Raw genomic sequence first — 26,308 nt, forward strand, 5'->3', positions numbered from 1 at the left:
TATGAAATAACTGACCCCTTAATACTTTGCAGTTACTGCACTACACAACTTGACAACAACCAAACTCCTTCACATGCTATCACAAATAACTTGGAATTATTCACACTACCAAACCCCCTGCAACAACTCAATTTATATGAGAGCATCAAAATTCAAACAGTGCACCCATTTCAAGAAATAATACGCCTTCAACCAAAAACAGCAAAATTACCACCCTCTGAATTGGTGAAAGGCATTTGTGGCAAAGTAGTTTATTTACCATTAGATCTGAAAGAACATGCGCACACTCTGGGAGTGCAACGTCCAATAGAGCAATCTTTAATTGTCTTAGTAAATGGTGTACCTACAAAAGACAAAAAGAATTGGCAACAACTCGTAGACTTACATAAAGTTAGACAAGCCATTGCCATATCTAAAAGACAATAATGAATACTACAAAGAAATAAATATTGAAGAAAACTTAAGGGAAACAACTGAAATAATTCAAGAGTCACCTGAAACTGGTCAATTTGAACTACTAGATCCTGCTACAGTATCCAATATTTTAGGCTATTATACAATTCATCCATTACACTCTAATGACACCATAGATGAGGCACCAGAAACGTACCAAATGCTACAAACCAAAGGATCACCAATCAGCATATGGGAAAAAAGTATATAAGCACATGCTTTTCTTCTACTCTTTCCTACTGGCAAAGGAGGAAGGTATGATGAAAGACCTATTCAGATAACAGAATCAGAATACCGCTCATTACAAAGGTATTCTGAAGATCCCAGATTTAGACAAAATGTGGAATACATATTCCACCTACTCTTTGAAAGTGAAAAAGCAACTCTATGTAACGGAGTTTCACACACATTGAATCAGGAACCCACTTTCAAAATATGTCAGCTACGCAATTAATACAAAAAGTGCAAGAAAAAGATGAGGCTTTACAATCAAGCATTACAAATCTTTTAGCAAACATGCGTGGTACGAAAGAGTACTGGTTCCGACATCACAGAGATGTATGTTGTATGATAAGAAACCTTGGCCACCCACTTGGTTTGTTACATTAAATTGTGCAGAATATGCATGGGAAGATTTACATGATTTCCTACGCACATCAAACAAAAACAAAACAAACAGAGATATACTAACACCTGGAGAACTTTGCTCTCTAGATCCTGTTAATGTTTCAAGGTATCTCCATCATTGTTTCATTGCTATGCTACACTTTATTTGTAATAAAACTTTTCCTCCCCTCGGAGAATTGCAACACTTCTTTTGGAGAAAATAATACCAAGCCAGAGGAGCACCACATATCCACATGCTTTTATGGATTAAAGATGCTCCTAAATTTGGTCAAGACAGTGATGCCACTGTTTTACAGTTTATCGAAAAATATGTCACTTGTGAAATTCCATCGGTAGCAACAAATAGTGATCTTCATGCACACATTGTAAAATTTCAAAGACACAAATGTGGCAAATATTGTCGTTGAAAATACAAAAACAAAGGGAAATACAACACCAAATGCCTCTTTGGTTTCCCTAGACCAGTTACAGAAACAGGTGAAGTGAACAACTTCATGTCTTCTGTTAGACTTAGTGATTAAGGTAAATTACCTAAGAACAAATATTACATAAAAAGAACAGAAGAAGCAAAATATATCAATGATTACAATGCAATCATTGCCCTCTTATGGAATGCAAACATAGATGTGCAGTACATTGCAGAAAATTCCTCTGCAGTTGCACAATATGTTACAGCCTACTTAACAGAAGCCGAAAAAACAGAGCTTCAAGACCTCTGAAATGACCTATCATCAGACAAAACACTATCTCAGAAATTGTACAGCTGAGGCATAAAAATACTCTCTCATAGAGAATGTGGCTCCTATGAAGTTGCAGATCGTTTAACCGGTACTGCTTTGTATGGAAAATCTGAAAATATAGTACGGGTAAGTCTTGGTCATGCTAAATCTAGAAAAAGAGTTCTCAAATCATACAATGACATAGAAACAATAGCCAAAAATGATCACAACAGCCAAGACATTTTGAAAAACTATTACTAGACACATACTACCCAAACAGGAGTACCACTTTGGAAAGCATGTGTCTATACCACATAGCCCAAAACTTCACATACAAAATTAATATAAACCCGATGAAAAAGAAAGTAGATATAGAGTGACAAATTGTGAAGGCAGCTTAGTGAAATTTACCAAACAAAGTTTCATTAATCATATCGACTTGTTATTAAAAACTCCTCAAAGAACTATATTACAAGTCCCTGCTACAACTTTTTAAACCATGGAGAAAAGAAGAAGAGATACTAGAAAACTATGACTCCTATGAAGACGCTTTCAAAGCAAATGAAAGCACTATCACTGATGTAAACTTTACACAGTACAAAACAATGTTGCACAATGAACAGCAACACGAACAAGAACTCCAGGCCCAACTAGATAAGAACACTCCTGACAGTAGTCAACCTTCTGTAACAGGAAGCCAAGAACCACTGGGACAGCCACTAATAGCAAATGAGGCAGAATTAGCTATGACAGAGGTAGAGAACACCATGTGTCACTATGAAGAAAATACAGAAGACTTAACGGTACTACAATCAAAATTGAACAAAGAGCAGCGTACTATTTTTCAAGAAGTAACAAAACAAATTGCACATGGTGTACAAAATGAAAATAAAGAATGTACCTGCCAAAATTACAAACCTATACTACTATACGTCAGTGGTGAAGCTGGTTTCAGGCAGAACATTCTTAATCAAAATCGTCAACAAGTTTTTTCAACTATTGATAAACAACAAACTTTCAGCTGTTGTAACTGCCCCCACAGGTTTAGCTGCCTACAACATAGGCGGTGTCACTTTACACCGATTACTACTCCTTCCAGTAGAACACCAAAACAAATTAGAATATTACAAACTTTCTACAGAAGCTGCAATGGAACTACGCAGAGTGTTAAAACAAATGAAAATGCTACTAATAGATGAAGTGAGCATGGGCTCCAACCTAATGTTGGTTTTGATTCACCTCAGATTGCAAGAAGTACTTAAAACAAACTATGAAGAGCTCTTTGGAGGAAAACACATTATTGTTTTCGGAGATCTTCTTCAATTGACACCAGTGAAAGGTGAACCTATTTTTAAAACCTTAGGACACAAACTCTGTCGTAAAACTGATGGCAGCATTGGAAATGTCAACTTTTGGCAACATTTCTAATACAAAGAATTACCAGAAAACAGGCGCCAATCTGCAGACTTCACTTACGCCAACATTTTAAAAAGTATCAGAGTTGGTGAACTATCTCAAGAAGCACAAGCAATATTAAAAACCCGGCACATCCATGCACTTTATGGCCATAACTCATGTGCTACTGATGTCATGGAACAATTAGAACACAAAAATGTCAATTGTATGTCCTTGATGCCAACTCTAGCAAGCTGTTCCAAATTCAATGCAACAATGTTGAAAAAAGAAATGCAACCAATAATTGAAATTTGCTCCACAGACAAACTGGACGTACATGGTATGACACTACCCATGTGTCAACAAGCCACAACAAGACTAAATACCTTAGAAAATTCTATCTCCAACACAGCTGGTTTGGAGAAAATATTAAAATTATCCTTAAACTGTAGAGTAATGCTTAAACGTTATCTTGACGTGGAGCAAGGACTAGTTAATGGAGCACTGGGTACAGTTGTTGGCATTCAAACATACCCACGTGACAACAACATTCAGTTTGTCAATATTCTCTTTGACAAACTTTCAGAAGTAAAAAGGATAGGACGCTCAACAGCTCATTTCCTTCTTTTCAAAGACATGTATGTACGCAGAGAACAATTTTCTCTAACTCTAGCATACACAGTCACCATTCACGAATCACAAGGTCTTACCCTAGATAAAGCATTGATAGATATTGGGAACACAGTCTTTAAAGAAGGCATGAGCTATGTAGCACTATCACGCTTACGTACACTTGACTGTCTATTTCTAATTAACTTTGATGCAAGTAAAGTAAATGCTGATATTCCTTGCGTTTTAGAATACAATAGACTACGTTCACTATACATCCCCCATCTAAAAACATATCCTGTTCCACAAAAAGGAAAACGTTGTGAAAGAAAACTAATTCAAACAGAAATGCAATAGGATCTCACTGCAAATCATCCAAAGAGAGTAAAAGAAGCTAATACTTCATCAATTACTACAACCAAAGAAGAATCTATTACTCAAAGTAACTCAGGTACTTCTTCAAAGAAGCAACACACACTCCAAAAAAATGACTTGGACACAGAACTATCTGGTCCATTTAAATTTTCAAATATAACTGGTGTACATTTTTGCACAAATGTAGCAATCAATATTCTATTTCAATTGCCACCAATTGTTGACAACATTTAATTACACAGTACAGACCAATTGTGTTTGCATATGTTAGTCCTCCATAGAAATGCAACAAACAATCCTGACAGCACATAATGGGGCCGATTCATGGAACAAACGTGCGCCGAAAATCCATGCGCAAGCAGGCGCAAGGGAGCGCAAGCGTGAGAAACGCAGCGCACGCGCACGCGTGCGATTCAAGGAAGACGCTGCGTGTGTTTCCCGCTGTCGTACGCCCAATCCAGCCATGGCGCACGCAGGCATACACAGCGTGCGCCACGCGCACCGCAAAAGCGCTCATAGCGCGGCGCACACAACCAAAGTGGGCGGAACAGTGGGCGTAACACGCGGAATGGGGAACAACGCGTGAAAAAGAAGGCGTAACTGGGGAAGTACTGCAGGGAACTACACGGAACGCCCACACGCACGCGAACAACCCGTATTCATGGATCCGAATATGGGAAACCCGCGCACGGCAAAAGACGCGCACAGGCGTCAACGCGTCCGCCACACGAAGGCAGGCGGAAGCGTCCCCACGCACAGTACAAAAGTGCGCGCAAACAACAAACACGTATATACAGCTGCGATGAATGCCCCATTTATCGCAGCACTGATCGTGGGACACCGCAGGAGGAGGAGAATAGCCAGGGCACGCATTTTTGCACCAAGGACAAGCCTTTTTGGGATGCCTGACGACCAGGTCTATGGCAGGTATAGGTTTCCACCCCATATCATCCTAGACCTGGTCAGGGAGTGGGAAGATGACCTTACTTCCCCCACCCTTTGCTCCCAAGCATTGAGCCCCTTGGAGAAGCTGCTCAATGTCCTGCATTTTTTGGCCACTGGGTCATTTCAGCGGACTACTGCCATAGTGGGGGGGGTCTCACAGGCCACACAGTCACGCTGCCTACACCAGGTACTGGCAATCATGACAGCGCGCCCCTCAGTCCGCAGGCACATATACATGCCCAGAACACCCGCAGAAAGGCAGGCCGTTGTCCTGGATTTTTTCAGGGTGGCACACTTCCCCAAAGTGCTCGGTGCCATAGATTGCACCCATGTGGCCCGACGTCCACATAGGGCCACTGAGCACATCTACCGAAACCGCAAGCACTGGCATTCCATCAACGTACAGGTGGTATGCGATGCAAAGGGAATCATCACCTCTGTCTATGCAAACTACCCTGGCTCCACCCATGACAGTTTCATATACAGAATGTCCGCCCTGAGCCGGGCCCTGGAATCTGGGCAGCATGGCGACACATGGCTCCTAGGTGAGTAAAAAATGCCCTTGCATATGCAAGTCACACACAGACAAATACCCAAACCCTAATAATCTCAACTATTATCACCTCCCCAGGGGACAGTGCCTACCCTCTGAGCAATCACATGATGACGCCAATCCGGAACCCCACCACACCACCCCAGGTAAGATACAACGCCGCCCATATTGCAACCAGGGCCATAGTGGCGCGCACATTCGGAGTGCTCAAGTCACGTTTCCGCTCCCTTGACCGCTCTGGCGGGCAACTACTCTATGCACCACCAGTAGTGTGCAGGATCATTGTGGCAGCATGTGTCCTGCGCAATGTTGCAACACGGCAGGGCGTCCCGGTTGGCATGGTGGTGCCCCCACATCCCCAACCACAGGCACAGGCGCTGCCCATGGGAGGGGACAGGGCACGTGGCGAGGAAGCCCGGACCCAGCTTGTGGCCACATTTTTCACCTAAACTCCCACCCCTGCAGAGTGCACACAGGCCTGGCACATACCAGGTGACAATCGATGATGACAAAGAGACAGTCAACTGTCACAACCCTACCACCCTGAGATAGTTGCCATGGAAGTGCCACATCGTCTGCATCCCTAGCTACTTAAACACAAGCTATCCTGTGTGACCAAAAAGCACACATATGACATATGACATGATATGGCCTATACACAAGTATTTCAAGGTGCAATGAGGCAGGGAGGGGGGAACAAGGGAAGACAGACAACGGTACTACTAGGCCAGGTGTCAATTAGATTGTGCAAGTGCAGGGGTAGGGGGAAGGGAAAAGTGCAAGGGGAAGGGGTGGGGGGGAGTGCAGTACAGGGGAAGTAGACCAAAAAACAAATACATAGGTCGGCTGGTGTCAACTGCAAAGGTAAGTGCAGACAAGTGCTGGGAAGGGGGGGCTGTAGGGATAGAGAGACAGTCCTGCAGTGCACGGGTTGCCAGGGAGGCAGTGCAAGTGGAGAGTGGCTGGGCCAGGGACCAAGGTCGGTGAGAGTGGCCCAGTTGCAGCTCCAGTGCAGTTCCAGTGAAGAATTCCACAAGGGAGAGGCAGAGAGAAAGCAGAAGCAAAGAGGAAGGTCTTGAGGTGCTTCCCGAACCGGAGATGGTTCCCCTCAAGTTCAAGTGAGGCAGGAAGGCTGTTCCAGAGGGAGGGCCCTGCCGCGGAGAGAGATCTACCCCCAGCTAGTTGCTCTGAGAAGCGGATGACCCTGACATGCAAGGTGTGCATCACACAGACCTGCAAAACAGGCCATGGCCATCACTGTCATGTCACTCAACCCCTCCCAAACCACAACATGACATGGAAAGCAATACCCATACACCAACACAGTAACGATAAGGTACACATTGCCATGTCCAAAATCTACAGTGGCATCAGACAATGATGCCTGACCTGGAATCAGATGAAATGACAGACCAACAACCTCCCACCCAAAATAAGTCATTTCCAAATGCATTACAAGAGTTGCAGACGTAACATAAGAATGAATGCTTGTCTACATGCACATTGTGCATTGCAAAATCAACACTGCAGCTTCTGTGTGCTGTGTCCTACTCCTGCAACACACTGCTCAGCGCACAGCACAGTGAACAGCCATTGTGTGTGATGCACACCCTGAGCATCACATCTAAGTGACAGACCACATCAAAAAAGCAAATTAGGCATGTACAGGATCCATAATTGGTCACAGAACATGTGCTGCAGGGACACAGTGGCCACCAGAAGGCAAACAGTGTACACGTGGATATGCAAGGGTGGGAGTCCATGTAGTGCATCAGAGTGCAAGTGTGTGGTTCTGCAAGGGCATGCACTCCACATATGCATGTGCACTCAAGTGACCATCAGTGTTCTCTACACATCACATCTGAACATTCACCATGTGTACACCCCAGCATGTCAAACCACAACTATCCCCTCGCACCTGAAAGGTAAACACAACACATGAACAGGCATTGATCAGCAGAACACAACATGTACATAGGATACCACCATTACAATGTCAGAGTTCCCATCACACTGCAGGGCAAGGCAACTATCAACAACAACCCCCCCCCCCTCACAAATGACCATGACCCACTGAACAACTGCACCTGGGTCATGGAGCCTTCAAACCTCAATTCCACCTGGCCACAGGATCACCTTTACCCTTCGTCACCATCTCCCACCTTGTGTGTAAAAATGGGCCTGCACCCTCATAATCCACACTCATTTCCAAAATCACAAAATCCAAGGCAGAAAAACGAACCAGAACACCCTCCAGTAGATGACTTGACGTAGCAGTACCTCACAAAGGCCAAGTACTACCACAATGATGCAACAACCAAGGTAGCACAGTAAAACAATGTCACAACAGGATGTGAACCATGTGTGGTACATGACATAGGTTGATGCACCATGAACGGATGTGTACTGTCACAGGTCCCGTGTACAGGCGCGGGAGTGTCACGAAACAACCACCCACACCGTTTCCCGGGTGCCTGCAAGGTCAAACTCACACAGGCCCCTGAGACCCTGGTGGGGAAGGAGGTTCAGGGATATGCAGTCGGGACAGGTGTTGACACACTGGATGACTGGAATGAGTGGCAGGAGAGGGGAGGAGGAATGACACATGAAACTAGGGAATGCATGAAAATGTACTACCTGCATGAACACATACACAATCCAATCAAACTTGGACATCATTGTCATGGCCTTCTGTAGTCCAGGCTTAGGAGTGGTACGAACCAACCACCCCCTCTAGGGTTTTGGCGCCTGCAAGTTCGGGGCTTACACAGGCATCCGCAACCCCAGCGGGGAAAGAGGGTTAGGGAACGTTGCTTGGATAGGTACGGGAAGCAGGAACACCGGGTAGAGGGTACAGGGTTCAAAATTGCATAGGATTCCGGGTGATTAGGGGGAAAAAAACATACCAAATTGAACCACACATACATCCATGCATTAGTACACTCCCCAGCAAGCCTATGCAGAGCAGTTTGAAAGAAAAACAACAAGACACTTAGCTCTGGTTTTGAGTGCTGGCCTCCTGCCTGCGCACTCTCAGGTCCGGTTACAGGAGCACTGCAATGCTGCAAAGAGAGCCACAGTCAACAACCTGTATGTGCCAATTACACAAAAACACAACACCAAACATGCCCCATAGCAACAAACTACTCTCCAAACAGACCATCTGGTGTAGATGCTTTGTACCCATATATAACATTACCCCTGTGACGGGTCATACACAGTCAATGCAGTAAGTCAGCCGCCGGTGGGTGCGTGGCAAATGGAACACCAATGTGTCACAATTCACACAACATGCAATGTTCCCTGGGTAAGCAGACAGACCCATATAGCAAGCCATGACTTCTGAGCAAGTTGCGTACCACCATGACCGAAACAAAGTTGGCAGTGCATTTATCATAAAGTACATGGAAATGATATGCACTGCACCTGAGTATGTCCCTTGCTGTATGTCCCTGTGAGCTGCCCCTTTCCATGTCTCGGAAGGCTAGATGGTTGATACAAGTGCCTCAATGGACCTTGGTGTACCGGAGGGTATGTGCCACTGCCCCTGCACGTGTCACAGACAACCTTACAATCAACAGCCATCAGTCCACCAACACATATGAGCTGCATTGTGTGCTTCAACACCAATATTCGTCTAAGCTCACCCTCAGTGCTGTGTCTAAGCCTGCATGTGCAACTCGCCTGGTGCAAGTTTTGCTGTGTTGTGGCCCCCCTGTGCTGCTCACCTTGCCTGGAGTTCCTTGGAACACGTCAGCAGTTCTAGGATGTAGGTCTGCAATCCCTGTGCCTCTGCTTGTGCACACATGTGCATGTGGGCACCAACAAACGTGTCCAGAATTCCGTCGTCCAATGGCCATGTCTGCTGGCAAAGGTGCTCTGGAGGCTCATCCCCCTGCAGAAAGGGCATGAAACACATGATTAATGCTTCAAAGTCTCATTACTTGACCATGTCAGAGAGTCACATCATAAATCACACCATCAGTCCATCTTTCACATCCAAAGTGTGGAACACTATCTACAGCATGAATTTCAACAAGTACAGTAAAGATAAGAAACATACTACACAATGCATAGCAATTAATGTACACATTAATCATGACACACCCCATCTAGCAAAAGCTGAACAGTGGACAATAACACCAAAATCATCCCCACTAGGGGTGTAAACACAAGTCACACAGCACCAGACATGCCACAGATATGACAGTCCAAAGCCCTTGTGTAAAAGTCTGTGACACCGAACCATCCTTGCGAGCCCATGGACAAGGGAGGCAGGAGTGGCATATGTGAGTCAAGGACCCCAAGCAGCAAACACACAAGACAAGCCCAGCTGGAACAGACAGTGGATGCCTTCAAAAGCCACAAAGCACCGCACCGTCACATGAAAGCACAATAGACAAGCAATTTTAACTATCAAACAGAAACTTAACTAACTAAACTAAAAGAAAAATCAAAAATGGCCACATACGACCCGGCGGGGAGGGGAGGCACCCAGGAGGGGGGAGGTACAGGGTGCTGCTCAACATCCACATGCAATGATGTTGAGCCAAAAAAAAAACCTCCATGGGCTCAACGCCTGCACAGCCCGACCTATGTGGGAGATAGATGGTCGTCCGAGTCTGGCTCATCCTGGAAAGGAGGACGTGGCACAGTAGCCTGGCCACGCCTAGCCGCAGCTTGCCTCTCTTCGGCAGCAAGTCTCCCAGATGGGTGAGCCTGCTTCTGTGTGGCGATGTGACGTAGGTCTGCATGCAGAACCTCACGTGATACACGCGATTCCTCTTGCAAGGTAGCACGTGTAACACGGAGTTCCTCCTGCAAGGCCTGGCTGGACAACCGCTGCACCTCCCGGCAAGCCTGTAGCTCAGCCGAGATTGGTACGCTCAAGCTGTGCAAACCTCCCCTCTGCCTGCTGCCTCTGGGACATCATAAGGACACCCAGAGTGGATCTGAGGGAAGCATACTCCTCCCTCAGGGCATCTATGTGCGCCTCTGCGTGAGCAGCAAATGCTTGACGCAGAGACGACATTTCAGCCTGGCGTGCCCTGTCTGAGGCCGCCATGCCCAGCCTGAGCGATTGGGCCGTGGACCGTGCCGCCTGCTGCTGGAGAAGCACCTGCCTAGCAAGGGGGAGCACAGATCGGGCCACACGCTCCATGCTCTCAGCGATGTTCTCCATTGCTGCCCCCTGCCGTTCGGAATTGGCAGTCATGTCTTGCTCCCACTCAGTAAGTATACTGCGGTTGCACACGGCAACTGCGTTGCCGGGCTTGACCCGTGCGGGACCCAAGGACCGGGGGTCCTCGCTTTGTGGGCACCGCCCGTGGCTGCACGACTACATGCCCGCGTCGACGTGATGTCCCAGGCACATCAGTGACTGGTGTGGAGGGTGACCCTGCGTCCCGATCCACCACGGGCGGAGGACCCAAGACTGTCTGGTCCCTCAGTGCAGGGGTCGCAGACAGAGGAGTGTCCACATCAGAATCACTCACCCCGACACATGGACTTGATGCTCATCCAACTCAACATGGACGTCAGAGTCGTCATCAAGGCTTGACTCATAGGCAGCCAGAGACAAGATGGACTGCAGCACTTGGGGGTTTTCGTGGCCTACCACCCCACGACCCCCACTAGTGCCGGGTTGATGTGGTGGTAACAACCCTGTGTCTGGCATGACAACACCATCCTCCGCCTCCATTGCGTCATCACCTGAAAAATAGAGAGAAAAAAGGTCACTACACATGTCAGAAGCACACAACACACACACACACCGACAACAAACGTATCAGGCAGACATGTGACACACAACATATAACCTGGCATGCATGCTGGGTCAACTTTGAATAGCTTCTGTGATCAGACCTGTTGAAAGGTGGCAGTTTCCATGGAAGTGGGTCTATGCAGTGCAGAAAATGTGTACGCCACTCACTCCCTACATGTACAAGGACTCCATGGTGTGTGCCAGGAAATGTGAAGGCAGTGCAATGTCAAATTCAGACATCACGTGCATTGTGCATTCAATGTGTACCATATCTAGAAGCCAAGCACCCCTCCACCCCAGTATCAAAGCAGGGATGCCTAGCATGGTATCAAAAGGCTGACCATACACCTGTGTATTGACAGGCAGTGTTGACTGGCATCAACAGCTTAATGTGATTCAAGTGACAACACTGCAAATGATGCTGGGACAGTAAGCAGGACACATGATGAAAACTCTGGATTCCGCCCATGTGTGACGAAGACACAACAACAGTTGGACAGAGTCATTGGCCATTGAACAGGCTGAGGCCTGTGAGCCACACAGATTGTCAGACCCTAAACATGTGTGCAACGCAGGACTGAGCCACAGTTGACATGGGAAGGCTGATGAGATGCCAGGCAATGTATGTAACCAAGGACTTGTATTACAGTGATCATCCAGTCAAGGACACATAGGGGCATGCGTGCAATGCACATGGAGCATGAATGGGCACTCATGTCCCTGCGGGACATCTGACCTATGCACAGTACAAGTGAGATACCCTGCATCGAGTACTAAGGCTGTACCACACGGCATATGTCTGGCAGATTCTACGCTGGAAGTTAGCATCTACACAGGACACATGAACAAGAAAGTATACATTGGCAAGATTGAATCAGACCAGTGCAAAGGTGGATCTGGGGTACAGAGTGGCGGAGGAGGGGCAAGTGAGCATGCCTACATGGAGTCCCCGTATGCAGGCAGAGGAGACATGCATGACGGAAGCATTGCATTACTTACACATCAGAACCATGTACAAGTCACATGTAGCGGCAATCATGCACAACACATCCCACAAGTGAAACACACACGTCCTCAACAAACACGCATCAACACTCACTGGACTGCGCATCAAAGTCCAGCATCTCTCCCACGCCTTCGACCAATTCAGGTGGTATGAACTCCGCAACGAGATCCTCATGCGGAGTGAGCTCTTCCTCCTCTGGTGCTGGCCCGCCGCCAGTCACCAGAGTCAAGTTGTAATTAGAGGCACGCTTAGCCTTAGTGCTGCGTTTGTTGTCATTCCAACGCTTTTTGCACTCTTGCGCCGTGCGCACCTCATGGCCGAATGAACTGACATGTTCCGCAACATGCTTCCAGTGGGTGTCACGTTGGGCAGCCATAGTCTGACTATTGGCACCCACTAGCATGTCACGGCTGTGGCCGCGCACGTAGTCCACGAGGAAGTCCAGTTCCTGCTTACAGAAAGGCTTCTTCCTCGACGTGCAGGAGGTTGTGGCTGTGTGTGGGGTCCCAGCCTGTGCTGCAGGTGCAACTTTTCCTCCTCTTGGACTGTGGCGCAGACCCTGGCTGGCTAATGCCACCCTGACCAGTATGGCCAGTGGGTTCGGTGGATTGAGCCAAGGGAGTGGCAGGTGGAGGGATGACCAAAGGCCTGACTTGTGTCAGTGGCAGCTGGGTGCCCACTAATGGACCCTGCACAGCAACATCAGCTGTGGCAGGGTCATTGACCGCAATGGTCCTGGTTGGCAGACTCACAACCGGGGTGCTGTTGGGTGCATCTGCCCCTGCACTTGCCAACACCCGGCTGTTCGGGGCAGCAGATGACATGACTGCCACAGGGACACGTGTCTTGGTCTGAGCAGCCCGGCCTGCCCCTATGGTTTCCCCCCTGGCCTGTTGGAGATCTACCAAGGGCTCTTCAAGTGCCAACACAGCCTGCGCTGGCAGACCACGAGCCTGGGTGGCGGTGTCCACAGCTGCACCTGCAGCTACCACTACCCTTGGGCCCGTGGCAGTCGATGGAATGGACTGCCGGGTCAAATGGGTGCCAGTGCCAGATGCAGGAGCTGCATCCCCCGGAACCACAGGGGTTGGTGGCATGACTGCACCGACACATGGCACAACATTGTGCTCAAGTGGCGCACCCCTGCCTCTTCCCCCTCTGTGGCCGCCCTGGACACCCTGGAGGCCCTATTCCCTGGTCACCACGGCCACGTCCCCGACCACGCCCGCCACGAGGAGGACGCCCAGCTGAGGCGCCCCTCACCTTTGGTGGCCTCCCAACCATGGCATAGATGTAGTAGTGCTGGCACAGATGGAGTGGTGCCAATGGGAGGTGTACACCACAATTGACCTGGGCAATTGGGGTGAAGGGGTTGGGAAGCAAGATGTTAACAGCCCCCCTGCACCTGCAAGGCTGTATGTGACCCCGGTGATGTGGTGACGGGTCACGCAACACTCAGGCACCCCAAAACTGCAGTAAAACCGTGCACGCAACCCTGCAGCCTACGTGCGTGGATTCAACCTCCCGCAGTACGCGGTGGCACCCAGTAACACGAATAACGCGTACGCGTGGGACACGCAGGCTACTATGACATCGAAAATGGGTGCGATACACAGGGGCACCCGCAGTGGGAAAAAGAGCGTGTGCGACTAACCGTCTGACTAGCGCGATGCAGAAAAACACGCGTAGCCAATACCCCCGCCAAAAGAAGAGATACGTCCTTGATAGCTGTGAAGTTGTGATGGTGCGCGAAACAACAGGAAGCAGCAACACACGTCGGTCTCCACGAAAGGCACGTACAGCGAACTGCTGGGCCCGCTCACCTTCAACCCGTGCTGAGGGAAACGCACGCGCGCGTCACGTCAATTACGCGCATGGGCCCTTTCCTCGTATTACACACGGACGTGCAGTTTTTCACGCGCGCTGAAATGCCCATGCACGCCTGTGCGCGTCACGTCACATTGGCGCTTGCGCTTCAGGGGCCTTCTGTCCAATGAAATTGCGTATGCGTGCAGACGCGCTTACGCGCTAAGGGCCTTTCCTCGAATTAAACGCTGACGTGCCGAATTTTCACGTGCCAAATCACTCCGTATCAAGCTGGCCACGCGTAAGCACACGGAAGACCACGCTCCTGCCCAGAAGGCCGAACTACTGCCCCCCAGAGCCCAGAGCACGCTCCCACCTGCCATCTGCTGCTCACTGACTGCCTGCTGCCCACGTGTCCTGCCATTTGCTGCCTGCACATCAGCCAGGGGTGCTGTTGCTGTGACCACCCCTGCTGGAACCGAAGACTCCCGACTGGGATTCCATCGCTCCACAGCCCAGCCCCAGAACCCAGTTGCCCACCCACTCCTGCCTCTGGGGTTGTCATGTCAGGCACTGCAACATCTGGCACCACTGACAACCCCCGGCCAGAGAGACAGAGGGGCACCAGCTTCAGTGCCACCGAAGTTGGTGTCCTGGTGGAGCAAGTCCTGGGGCAGTATGATGCCCTCTTCGGAAGTTCCCGCGCCGACAAGGAAGGACGGACTCGGATCCGGACTGACATCGTGACTGCCATCAACGCAGAGGGGGTGGCAGTCCGCAACTTCCAACATGTCAAGAAGCGCTGGGAGGACTTCAGGTCCAGGACCCTGAACAAGGCCCGGCGCCTCTTGAAGGCAGCGGATGCCAAGGGGCGCCGGGGCCATTTGTCGGAAGATCAGATGAGGGTCCTGGAACACATATCCCCAGCGCTCCACGTCCAGGTCCTTGAGAGGCAGACCCATTTGGAGCCGAGCGGTAAGTGTACATGCATCCTGATTGTGAGCTGTGCGTGTGGTGATGTTTCAGTAGTGTGCAGGTTGCACATCTGTTTGTATGGGGTCGAGTATGGGTGGGGGTGTACAGAGCCGTGGGGCTAACACATGCAAGGGCTGTAATGTGTGAGACATGGATGGTGCTTGTGTGTGTAGGCTTGCATGCCAAATGCAGTTGTGTGGGGCACACATGTTTGGATGAATGTGTATGTAAGTAGACATGTCTGTGATGTCACGCATGTATGTTGTTGTCAGCTGCATGTATCAGCACTGTGTACATGTGCATTTGTGTGTATTTGACAAGGGTGCAACAGTGATGCAACATGGATGCATGTGACAGCCGGATGTGGAAGCCTGATTGGCAGATGCAACATGGATGCCAATCTGAACACTGCAACACTTGGCAGAGGTGTGCACATGCATGCAAGTGTGGTGGTGTGTGTACATGTGTGGTGCACTTCCTGTGTTGCATGTGATGTCTGGCTCAGCTTTGCCTGCTCATGCTGTTGTATGGGTATCGCAGTTGCGATATGGCTGTGGTATGGCTCATGTGTGCGAGTTGAAATGACATGTGTGTTGGGGATTGTGATGGCATGTCTGAGGTTTGCCAATGCCACTCATGTACAACTGTCATGTGTGTATGTGTCCATTGTACAGTGCCCTGATGCCTGTGTTTTATTTCTCCCTGTCTGTAGCGTCAACTGATGAAGAGGGCGGAGAAGGTGCTGTGGAGCACAGCGGCGGGGATCCCACCGCCAGCCGGAGACGCAAGGCCCAGCTCCCCTCCCATGTTGTCATCTCGTCGGGGAGTGAGGAGTCCGGTGCCGCGTCCCAGGCCGCAGCTGCCGGGGGGAGGTCCAAGAGGCAGAGGTTGGAGTTGGACTCCTCGGCAGCAGAAGGGGCAGCTGGGACCCCACAGGGCCCAACGGGGGAAGACGGCACAGAGTCATCCAGGTTGGTGGGGGGTTTGGTGGAGGAGGAGGCTGTGCAAGCAACAGAGACGGGGTCTGGAGGTGGGGATCCCACTGGTGCTAGTGGTGCAGTGCAGGACCAGGGACAGGAGGCAGCACAGGCCGCAGCGGAGGTGCCTGTGTGCAATCCTGTCCCTGATCCTGTCCCTGCATCATCTTGCACCAGCAGGGATGCCTACGTCCAGACCCGTTTTCAGGCAGGGGATGAGCAAACGACAACTGGACTTCCTCTGCCTGCGGACGTGGCTATCCGGGTCCGGGTTGAGCCTGTCCTGACTGGTGTGGCGTTGCGTCAACGGGCCATGCGAGGAGACCTGCAGTCTTTTCATGAGGAGACTGCACGTCATCTCGAATGGCTCGTTGACCACGTCAGCCTGCTGGGACAGGTCACCCAGGCCGGATTCCTCCATTTTATGGGGCTTGCTACGACCCCCTCCTCAACTGAACCCCCTACGCGCTAGTCGTCCTCCGTGCCATCTTCCCACCCATCAGTCACCTGGGTTCCCTGTGGAGCTGCCTCTGACGGTGCGGCCAGGCTGGTGGAGGAGGCATCCCTGCCACAGTCGGGAGTCGGACGTCCAGCAGGGGTGGCCACATCAACGACTGCACCCCAGCCGGCGGAGGATGTGCAGGCAGCAGGAGGCAGTGCACGGGAAGAGGCACAGCAGCAGCAGCAACGTGGTGGGAGCCTTGAAGGCTCGGGGCCTTCAACATCGGAGGGACAGGCATCGGCCGGAGGGCAGGAGGACCAGGACAGAGAGTGTCTTCCGTGTGGCAGCGGTTGGGCCACGCCATAGATGCGGAGCGGCAGCGGGTGGAAGAGGCACGGCTCACAATGGGCAGGGCGGAGAACTCCATGCGGAGGGCCCTGAGGCGGGCCGAGTGCCTCGAGGCAATCCGCAGGGGGTTGGAGGTGGACACGTCGACAGCCCTGCGGACCCTCGGGGCCATGGAGGAGGACCGCCTCCGGGACATTGAGCAGGAGTTCGATGATCCCCTGGCCCGGGACATCCAAAAGTGAGCCATCAGACTAGCCCGCTGCCCTTGTACATAGTTATGTAGGTAGTGTTAGGTTTCCTTTGTTTTTTGATTTATTTTGGACCTTTTGGACATTGGCCACATTTTTGTATATAGTTTATTTTATTAGTTAGTGTAGTTAGATAGGTTTAATTTCTTTTGTTGGGATAATGAACCCTGGCTTGTTCGTCTGTACATAGTTCACTCTTGGATTTTATTTTTCTTTCACAATTTACCCATGGAGCAATGGCTTTCAATTATTATTTCCCATTGGATTTTCTTTTGTGGACAGTGACTTTGGACACCATTACTTTGGATTATGATTTTTGGTTTTGCTTTTTTTCACGGACATGCTTCTTTTCATTTTTGTACATTCCCATTTCTGTTTCTTTATTTTTGATTCTATTTATGTTTCCTTTAATACATATTTTTTTATCGAACTTCAATGTCTAGTATCATCTCATTGGTTTCATGCATATCATGATGTGGGTTTTGAGATTCACTGACACCCATAGGGTGTATGTGAGGGACATGTGTTTGTTTTGAACCTAGCAATTGGTGTTCTGTCATGTAATTGCCAATTATGAGTGGGTGGATGCAATACTCGGGTGGGTGTTTTGCATTTGGAGGCTGACCATAGGGACCAGGGATCTAGATTGTGATGACATGTTGGCTGGGGAACATGAGTTGGGGCCTGCTGGCATGTGCCCACAGTGCTGGGGGGTGGGGGTGGTGGGGAACATGAGTTGGACATGGGTGGGGGCCTGCTGGCAGGTGCCCCACAGTGCTGGGGGGTGGGGGTGGTGGGGAACATGAGTTGGAAATGGGTGGGGGTCTGCTGGTAGGTGCCCCACAGTACTGTGGGTTGGGGGTGGTGGGGAACATGAGTTGGACATGGGTGGGGGCCTGCTGGCAGGTGCCCCACAGTGCTGGGGGATGGGGGTGGTGGGAGACATGGGTGGGGGCCTGGTGGAGGGTGACCCTGCACTGCTGGGGGATGGGGGTGGTGGGAGACATGGGTGGGGGCCTGATGGAGGGTGCCCCTGCACTGCTGGGGGGTGGGGGTGGTGGGAGATATGGGTGGGGGCCTGCTGGCAGGTGCCCCACAGTGCTGGGGGGTGGGGTGGTGGGGAACATGAGTTGGACATGGGTGGGGGCCTGCTGGCAGGTGCCCCACAGTGCTGGGGGGTGGGGTGGTGGGGAACATGAGTTGGACATGGGTGGGGGCCTGCTGGCAGGTGCCCCACAGTGCTGGGGAATGGGGGTGGTGGGAGACATGGGTGGGGGCCTGGTGAAGGGTGACCCTGCACTGCTGGGGGATGGGGGTGGTGGGAGACATGGGTGGGGGCCTGGTGGAGGGTGCCCCTGCACTGCTGGGGGGTGGGGGGTGGTCGACATAGGTGGGGGCCTGGTGGAGGGTGCCCCTGCACTGCTGGGGGGTGGGGGTGGTGGGAGACATGGGTGGGGGCCTGGTGGAGGATGCCCCTGCACTGCTGGGGGGTGGGGGTGTTGGGAGACATGGGTGGGGGCCTGGTGGAGGGTGCCCCTGCACTGCTGGGGGATGGGGGTGGTGGGGAACATGAGTTGGACATGGGTGGGGGCCTGCTGGCAGGTGCCCCACAGTGCTGGGGGGTGGGGGTGGTGGGGAACATGAGTTGGACATGGGTGGGGGCCTGCTGGCAGGTGCCCCACAGTGCTGGGGGGTGGGGGTGGTGGGGAACATGAGTTGGACATGGGTGGGGGCCTGCGGCAGGTACCCCACAGTGCTGTGGGGTGGGGGTGGTGGGGAACATGAGTTGGACATGGGTGGGGGCCTGCTGGCAGGTGCCCCACAGTGCTGGGGGGTGGGGGTGGTGGGGAACATGAGTTGGACATGGGTGGGGGCCTGCTGGCAGGTGCCCCACAGTGCTGGAGGATGGGGGTGGTGGGAGACATGGGTGGGGGCCTGGTGGAGGGTGCCCCTGCACTGCTGGGGGATGGGGGTGGTGGGAGACATGGGTGGGGGCCTGGTGGAGGGTGCCCCTGCACTGCTGGGGGGTGGGGGTGGTGGGAGACATGGGTGGGGGCCTGGTGGAGGGTGCCCCTGCACTGCTGGGGGATGGGGGTGGTGGGAGACATGGGTGGTGGCCTGGTGGAGGGTGCCCCTGCACTGCTGGGGGACAGGGGTGGTGGGAGACATGGGTGGGGGCCTGGTGGAGGGTGCCCCTGCACTGCTGGGGGGTGGGGGTGGTGGGAGACATGGGTGGGGGCCTGCTGGCAGGTGCCCCACAGTGCTGGGGGGTGGGGGTGGTGGGGAACATGAGTTGGACATGGGTGGGGGCCTGCTGGCAGGTGCCCCACAGTGCTGGGGGTGGGGGTGGTGGGAGACATGGGTGGGGGCCTGGTGGAGGGTGCCCCTGCACTGCTGGGGGGTGGGGGTGGTGGGAGACATGGGTGGGGGCCTGCTGGCAGGTGCCCCACAGTGCTGGGCGTTGGGGGTGGTGGGGAACATGAGTTGGACATGGGTGGGGGCCTGCTGGCAGGTGACCCACAGTGCTGGGGGGTGGGGGTGGTGGGGAACATGAGTTGGACATGGGTGGGGGCCTGCTGGCAGGTGCCCCACAGTGCTGGGGGATGGGGGTGGTGGGAGACATGGGTGGGGGCCTGGTGGAGGGTGACCCTGCACTTCTGGGGGATGGGGGTGGTGGGAGACATGGGTGGGGGCCTGGTGGAGGGTGCCCCTGCACTGCTGGGGGGTGGGGGTGGTGGGAGACATGGGTGGGGGTGGTGGGGAACATGAGTTGGACATGGGTGGGGGCCTGCTGGCAGGTGCCCCACAGTGCTGGGGGATGGGGGTGGTGGGAGACATGGGTGGGGGCCTGGTGGAGGGTGACCCTGCACTGCTGGGGGATGGGGGTGGTGGGAGACATGGGTGGGGGCCTGGTGGAGGGTGCCCCTGCACTGCTGGGGGGTGGGGGTGGTGGGAGACATGGGTGGGGGCCTGCTGGCAGGTGCCCCACAGTGCTGGGGGGTGGGGGCGGTGAGTAACATGAGTTGGACATGGGTGGGGGCCTGCTGGCAGGTGCCCCACAGTGCTGGGGGGTGGGGGTGGTGGGGAACATGAGTTGGACATGGGTGGGGGCCTGCTGGCAGGTGCCCCACAGTGCTGGGGGGTCGGGGTGGTGGGGAACATGAGTTGGACATGAGTGCTGGCCTGCTGGCAGGTGCCCCACAGTGCTGGGGGGTGGGAGTGGTGGGGAACATGAGTTGGACATGGGTGGGGGCCTGCTGGCAGGTGCCCCACAGTGCTGGGGGATGGGGGTGGTGGGGGACATGGGTAGGGGCCTGGTGGAGGGTGCCCTGCACTGCTGGGGGCTGGAGGTGGTGGAAGACATGGGTGGGGGCCTGGTGGAGGGTGCCCCTGCACTGCTGGGGGGTGGGGGTGGTTCGAGACATGGGTGGGGGCCTGGTGGAGGGTGCCCCTGCACTGCTGGGGGATGGTGGTGGTGGGAGACATCGGTGGGGGCCTGGTGGAGGGTGCCCCTGCACTGCTGGGGGGTGAGGGTGGTGGGAGACATGGGTGGGGGCCTGGTGGAGGGTGGCCCTGCACTGCTGGGGGGTGGGGGTGGTGGGAGACATGGGTGGGGGCCTGCTGGCAGGTGCCCCAAAGTGCTGTGGGGTGGGGGTGGTGGGGAACATGAGTTGGACATGGGTGGGGGTCTGCTGGCAGGTGCCCCACAGTGATCGGGGGTGGGGGTGGTAGGAGACATGGGTGGGGGCCTGGTGGAGGGTGCCCCTGCACTGCTGGGGGGTGGGGGTGGTGGGAGACATGGGTGGGGGCCTGGTGGAGGGTGACCCTGCACTGCTGGGGGGTGGGGGTGGTGGGAGACATGGGTGGGGGCCTGGTGGAGGGTGCCCCTGCACTGCTGGGGTGTGGAGGTGGTGGGAGACATGGGTGGGGGCCTGCTGGCAGGTGCCCCACAGTGCTGGGGGGTGGGGGTGGTGGGGAACATGAGTTGGACATGGGTGGGGGCCTGCTGGCAGGTGCCCCACAGTGCTGGGGGGTGGGGGTGGTGGGGAACATGAGTTGGACATGGGTGGGGGCCCGCTGGCAGGTGCCCCACAGTGCTGGGGGGTGGGAGTGGTGGGGAACATGAGTTGGACATGGGTGGGGGCCTGCTGGCAGATGCCCCACAGTGCTGGGGGGTGGGGGTGGTGGGGAACATGAGTTGGACATGGGTGGGGGCCTGCTGGCAGGTGCCCCACAGTGCTGGGGGATGGGGGTGGTGGGAGACATGGGTGGGGGCCTGGTGGAGGGTGACCCTGCACTGCTGGGGGATGGGGGTGGTGGGAGACATGGGTGGGGGCCTGGTGGAGGCTGCCCCTGCACTTCTGGGGGGTGGGGTTGTGGGAGACACCGGTGGGGGCCTGCTGGCAGGTGCCCCACAGTGCTGGGGGTGGGGGTGGTGGGGAACATGAGTTGGACATGAGTGGGGGCCTGCTGGCAGGTGCCCCACACTGCTGGAGGGTCGGGTGGTGGGGAACATGAGTTGGCCATGGGTGGGGGCCTGCTGGCAGGTGCCCCACAGTGCTGGGGGGTGGGGGTGGTGGGGAACATGAGTTGGACATGGGTGGGGGCCTGCTGGCAGGTGACCCACAGTGCTGGGGGGTGGGGGTGGTGGGAGACATGGGTGGGGGCCTGGTGGAGGGTGCCCCTGCACTGCTGGGGGATGGGGGTGGTGGGAGACATGGGTGGGGGCCTGGTGGAGGGTGCCCCTGCCCTGCTGGGTGGTGGGAGTGGTGGGAGACATGGGTGGGGGCCTGGTGGAGGGTGCCCCTGCACTGCTGGGGGGTGGGGGTGGTGGGAGACATGGGTGGGGGCCTGCTGGCAGGTGCCCCACAGTGCTGGGGAGTGGGGGTGGTGGGGAACATGAGTTGGACATGGGTGGGGCCCTGCTGGCAGGTACCCCACAGTGCTGGGGGGTGGGGGTGGTGGGGAACATGTGTTGGACATGGGTGGGGGCCTGCTGGCAGGTGCCCCACAGTGCTGGGGGATGGGGGTGGTGGGAGACATGGGTGGGGGCCTGGTGGAGGGTGATCCTGCACTGCTGGGGGATGGGGTGGTGGGAGACATGGGTGGGGGCCTGGTGAAGGGTGCCCCTGCACTGCTGGGGGTGGGGGTGGTGGGAGACATGGGTGGGGGCCTGGTGGAGGGTGCCCCTGCACTGCTGGGGGGTGGGGGTGGTGGGAGACATGGGTGGGGGCCTGGTGGAGGGTGCCCCTGCACTGCTGGGGGGTGGGGGTGGTGGGAGACATGGGTGGGGGCCTGGTGGAGGGTGCCCCTGGTGGCTGGGGGTGCAGGGGACGAGAGCGCCGTCATTTCGGAAGCAACCCGTGGAGAGAGGAAACCGAGCGTTTAAGCTGTACTCTAAACCAGAACACGAAGAGGACTGGATGCTTCGCAGACTCCAGGACCCGGATAAAGCATCCACACAGCCTGTCAGGAAGGATTCCAGCCCTACAGGAAAAAACTTTGGAAAATATCCAATCCCTGTTCACACAATCTGGAAATAAATATCGATCTGGATTTATTATGAAATTAATTTGGAAGAAAGAGAAAGACAGGGTACTCCACTCTGTGGCTCCATGAAGAAGGCTGTGACCCATCAAAGCCGAAACGTCCTGGGACCCCCCCACCACCCTGGTGGGCAGAGATCCCCCTTGAATCTTAGTTAAGATCTATTTCAGAGACGTCGATCAAATACCATTTTTTGGTCACCCTTTAGCCTGGCTATGTTACAATCGGAATAATATAAAAGCAGAATGTATTAGTGGCAACATGATGCCTTCATACTACTGTCATATTTTGGATTAATGTCAATATACAGCACATGCTTGTATGAACTGACTTTACATGCCTTGCATCTTTATTGTTTTACACTTTATTGTCTATTAGGGGTGAAATATGTGCAAACCCCCCCCCCCTGTTTTGTATGATATTTACAAGTTTTTCATAAAATGTTTAAAGAAATAAGGACAAGCCACTTAATAAAAGCTTGTCTTGCATAAACTAATGATCTTGTACATGTGGATGATTACTGTTGTTTTTCATGTACTGCTATCTTTGGTAACTATATAAATTGCGACACCCAAAGATAGGATACTGTCTTTAAACTTATACTGCAAAAAATATATTGTAGTCAGCTTAGACTTCCCCAGTCAGGACAAACCCCTCTTGTTGTACGCATTTGTTTCCAGCCCTCAGTCCTGAATCTGGTTTGGGCTTTCCCTCCAGTATACACTGGGGGTGCAGGGGGACATGCGTTGGTGGGCAGTAGTGCAAGTTGACATGTGGGTTGGCTTGGGGGCATGGCCATGGTGGATGGGGTGCCTGCAGGACATGTGCAGGGTAGGCCCCTGTGGTGTGAGCCACCTGCAGGGGCTGTGGAGGGTGTAGAGGGAACACCTGGGAGGACCCACACGTGCAATTCACGTGTGGTGCTCCCCGCGCACCCCTGTAATACACGTACCCTGATGGAATCGCGTGTGGAACTTCAAGCGCACCCCTGTGATACACGTACCCTGCTGAAATCGCGTGTGGAACTTCCCGCGCACCCCTGGAATACACGTACCCTGCTGACTTTGCGTGTGTGACTTCCCACGCACCCCTGGAATACACGTACCCTGATGATATCGCGTGTGAAACTTCCTGCGCACCCCGAAATACACGTAGCCAGGACATTCGCGTGTGGAACTTCCCGCACAGCCCTGATATGCACGTACCCTGCTGATATCGCATGTGAAACTTCCCGTACACCCCAAAATACACGTAGCCAGGACATTCACGTGTGGAACTTCCCGCGGACCCCTGATATACACGTACCCTGCTGAATTCACGTGTGAAAATTCCCGCGCACCCCTAATGTACACGTACCCTGATGGAATCGCGTGTGGAAATTCAAGCGCACCCCTGTAATACACGTACCCTGCTGAAATTGCGTGTGGAACTTCCCACGCACCCCTGGAATACACGTACCCTGCTGATATCGCGTGTGAAACTTCCCGCGCACCCCGAAATACACGTGGCCTGGACATTCGCGCGTGGAACTTCCCGCACACCCCTGGAATACACGTACCCTGCTGATATCGCGTGTGAAACGTCCCGCGCACCCCGAAATACACATAGCCAGGACATTCGCGTGTGGAACTTCCTGCGCACACCTGGAATACACGTACCCTGCTGATATCGCGTGTGAAACATCCCGCACACCCCGAAATACACGTAGCCAGGACATTCGCGTGTGGAACTTCCCGCGCACCCCTGAAAAGCACGTACCCAGCTGAAATGATGTGAGGTACTTCCCGCGCACCCCAGTGATACACGTAGCCCGCTTGCCGTGCTGGTACAGGGTTAGCGCAGCCCTTTGCGCTGGATTGGGGATTTTGATGGCTTTTTCCTGCGGGAGAGGCGTTCTTGGGGGCATAACTGGCGCTGCTGCAGGGTCGCTGCGCCACTGTGCGCCACGGCTGGTTTTGGTAGCTGGTATCCATGAATACGCTGTGCGCTGAAATGGGTTTTGGCGCACCCGGCTGGCGCAGGGATTCGCACGCGCACACTGTGCGCCAGCCGCGTGCGCCACTTATGCGCTGAATTCTATTAATTACCCCCATAGTGTTCATGGAATAAGGCAAGAATTTGACTACTGTGCTGGAATCGTGAAATTCACTATAAACTCACAAGAAGATCCACAAGAGTTTCTAATGTACTTACTCCAAGTACTAGAAAACAAAAACATACCTATAAATGAAATCTTCCAGATTTCATACATGTGGAAACATACATGCACTCTCTGCAACAATGTGGCACAGGAACAAATACCTAATGAGCGCTTCATGTATGTATCCATACCTAATTGTGAATCCGTTCCATTTCAGCAACTTGTACAAACTGCAAACCATGGTAGATTATGTAGAAAATGCCCTCGCAAATAAAGTAAAAACACTACAATCAAAAATTGCTCTAAAAAAGCCTCGCTCCCTCTTAGTGAAATTCCCAGCATCCCCACGCCCACGCTCAAACCTAGCCTAACACCCTTCAAATTCTCTAAAGTTTCCACTCATGAAACTGAAAAAATCATTGCCTCACTAAAACCATCCAATTGCAAAGGCGATTACTGCCCGGTACAGATAATCAAGGATTACGCCAGAGACCTTGCCCCCTTCGTCACTAAACTCATCAATGCCTCCTTCTCATCTAGCACCATCCCAAGTAGCTTAAAAGAGCCCTGAGTGCTCCCCCTGCTTAAAAACCAAACCTTAGACCCCTCCATCCCCACCAACTATAGGCCCATCACTACTTTCCCTTTCCTCCTAAAGATAATTGACAGAGTGGCCTATCTCCAAATCCAAAGATACCTGGAGACCATCCAACTCCTCGGCACTCGTGAATCGGGCTTCAGACCGCAACACGGCACTGAGACCGCCCTTATAGATCTCAAAGCCCAAATTGACGAGCTCAACGATAAAGGGAACACAGCTATGCTACTCCTCCTTGATCTGTCGGCGGCCTTTGACCTAGTGGACCACGCAGTACTCTGCAAACACCTATCGTCAGCCGCCCACTTCTCAAGTGAAGCCATAGCCTGGATCCAAACCTTTCTCGACAACAGAAGCATGCAAGTCTTCTCCACCTTAGACTCTGCAAACCCCATCCAGACAACATGTGGTGTCCCACAGGGCTCTTGTGTCTCGCCAACGATGTATAATATCTTTACTAAACCTCTATTTGACAAATTGGACAGACTGGGTGTCACCTACACAAATTATGCAGATGACACCCAGATCCTCATCCCCCTTTTTTGGGCAATTTCACTACGGATACAGCTTTAGTAAACAAAATGTACACCCTCATTCAGGCATAGATGGCAACCCATGGCCTCTGCCTGAATGACGAAAAAACAGAGATCCTCATTCTAGGCTCACCCAACAACCTAAAAAAACTTGATTCCAACTACAGCTCCTTCAATATCGATGGCAATATAAACCCCGTCGCCAAAGAGGTGAAAACCCTCGGTTTCTATTTGGACTCCACTTTGTC

Source organism: Ambystoma mexicanum, chromosome 4p, assembly GCF_040938575.1.
Source record: "Ambystoma mexicanum isolate Mex_15411 chromosome 4p, UKY_AmexF1_1, whole genome shotgun sequence".
Taxonomy (NCBI): Eukaryota; Metazoa; Chordata; class Amphibia; order Caudata; family Ambystomatidae; genus Ambystoma; species Ambystoma mexicanum.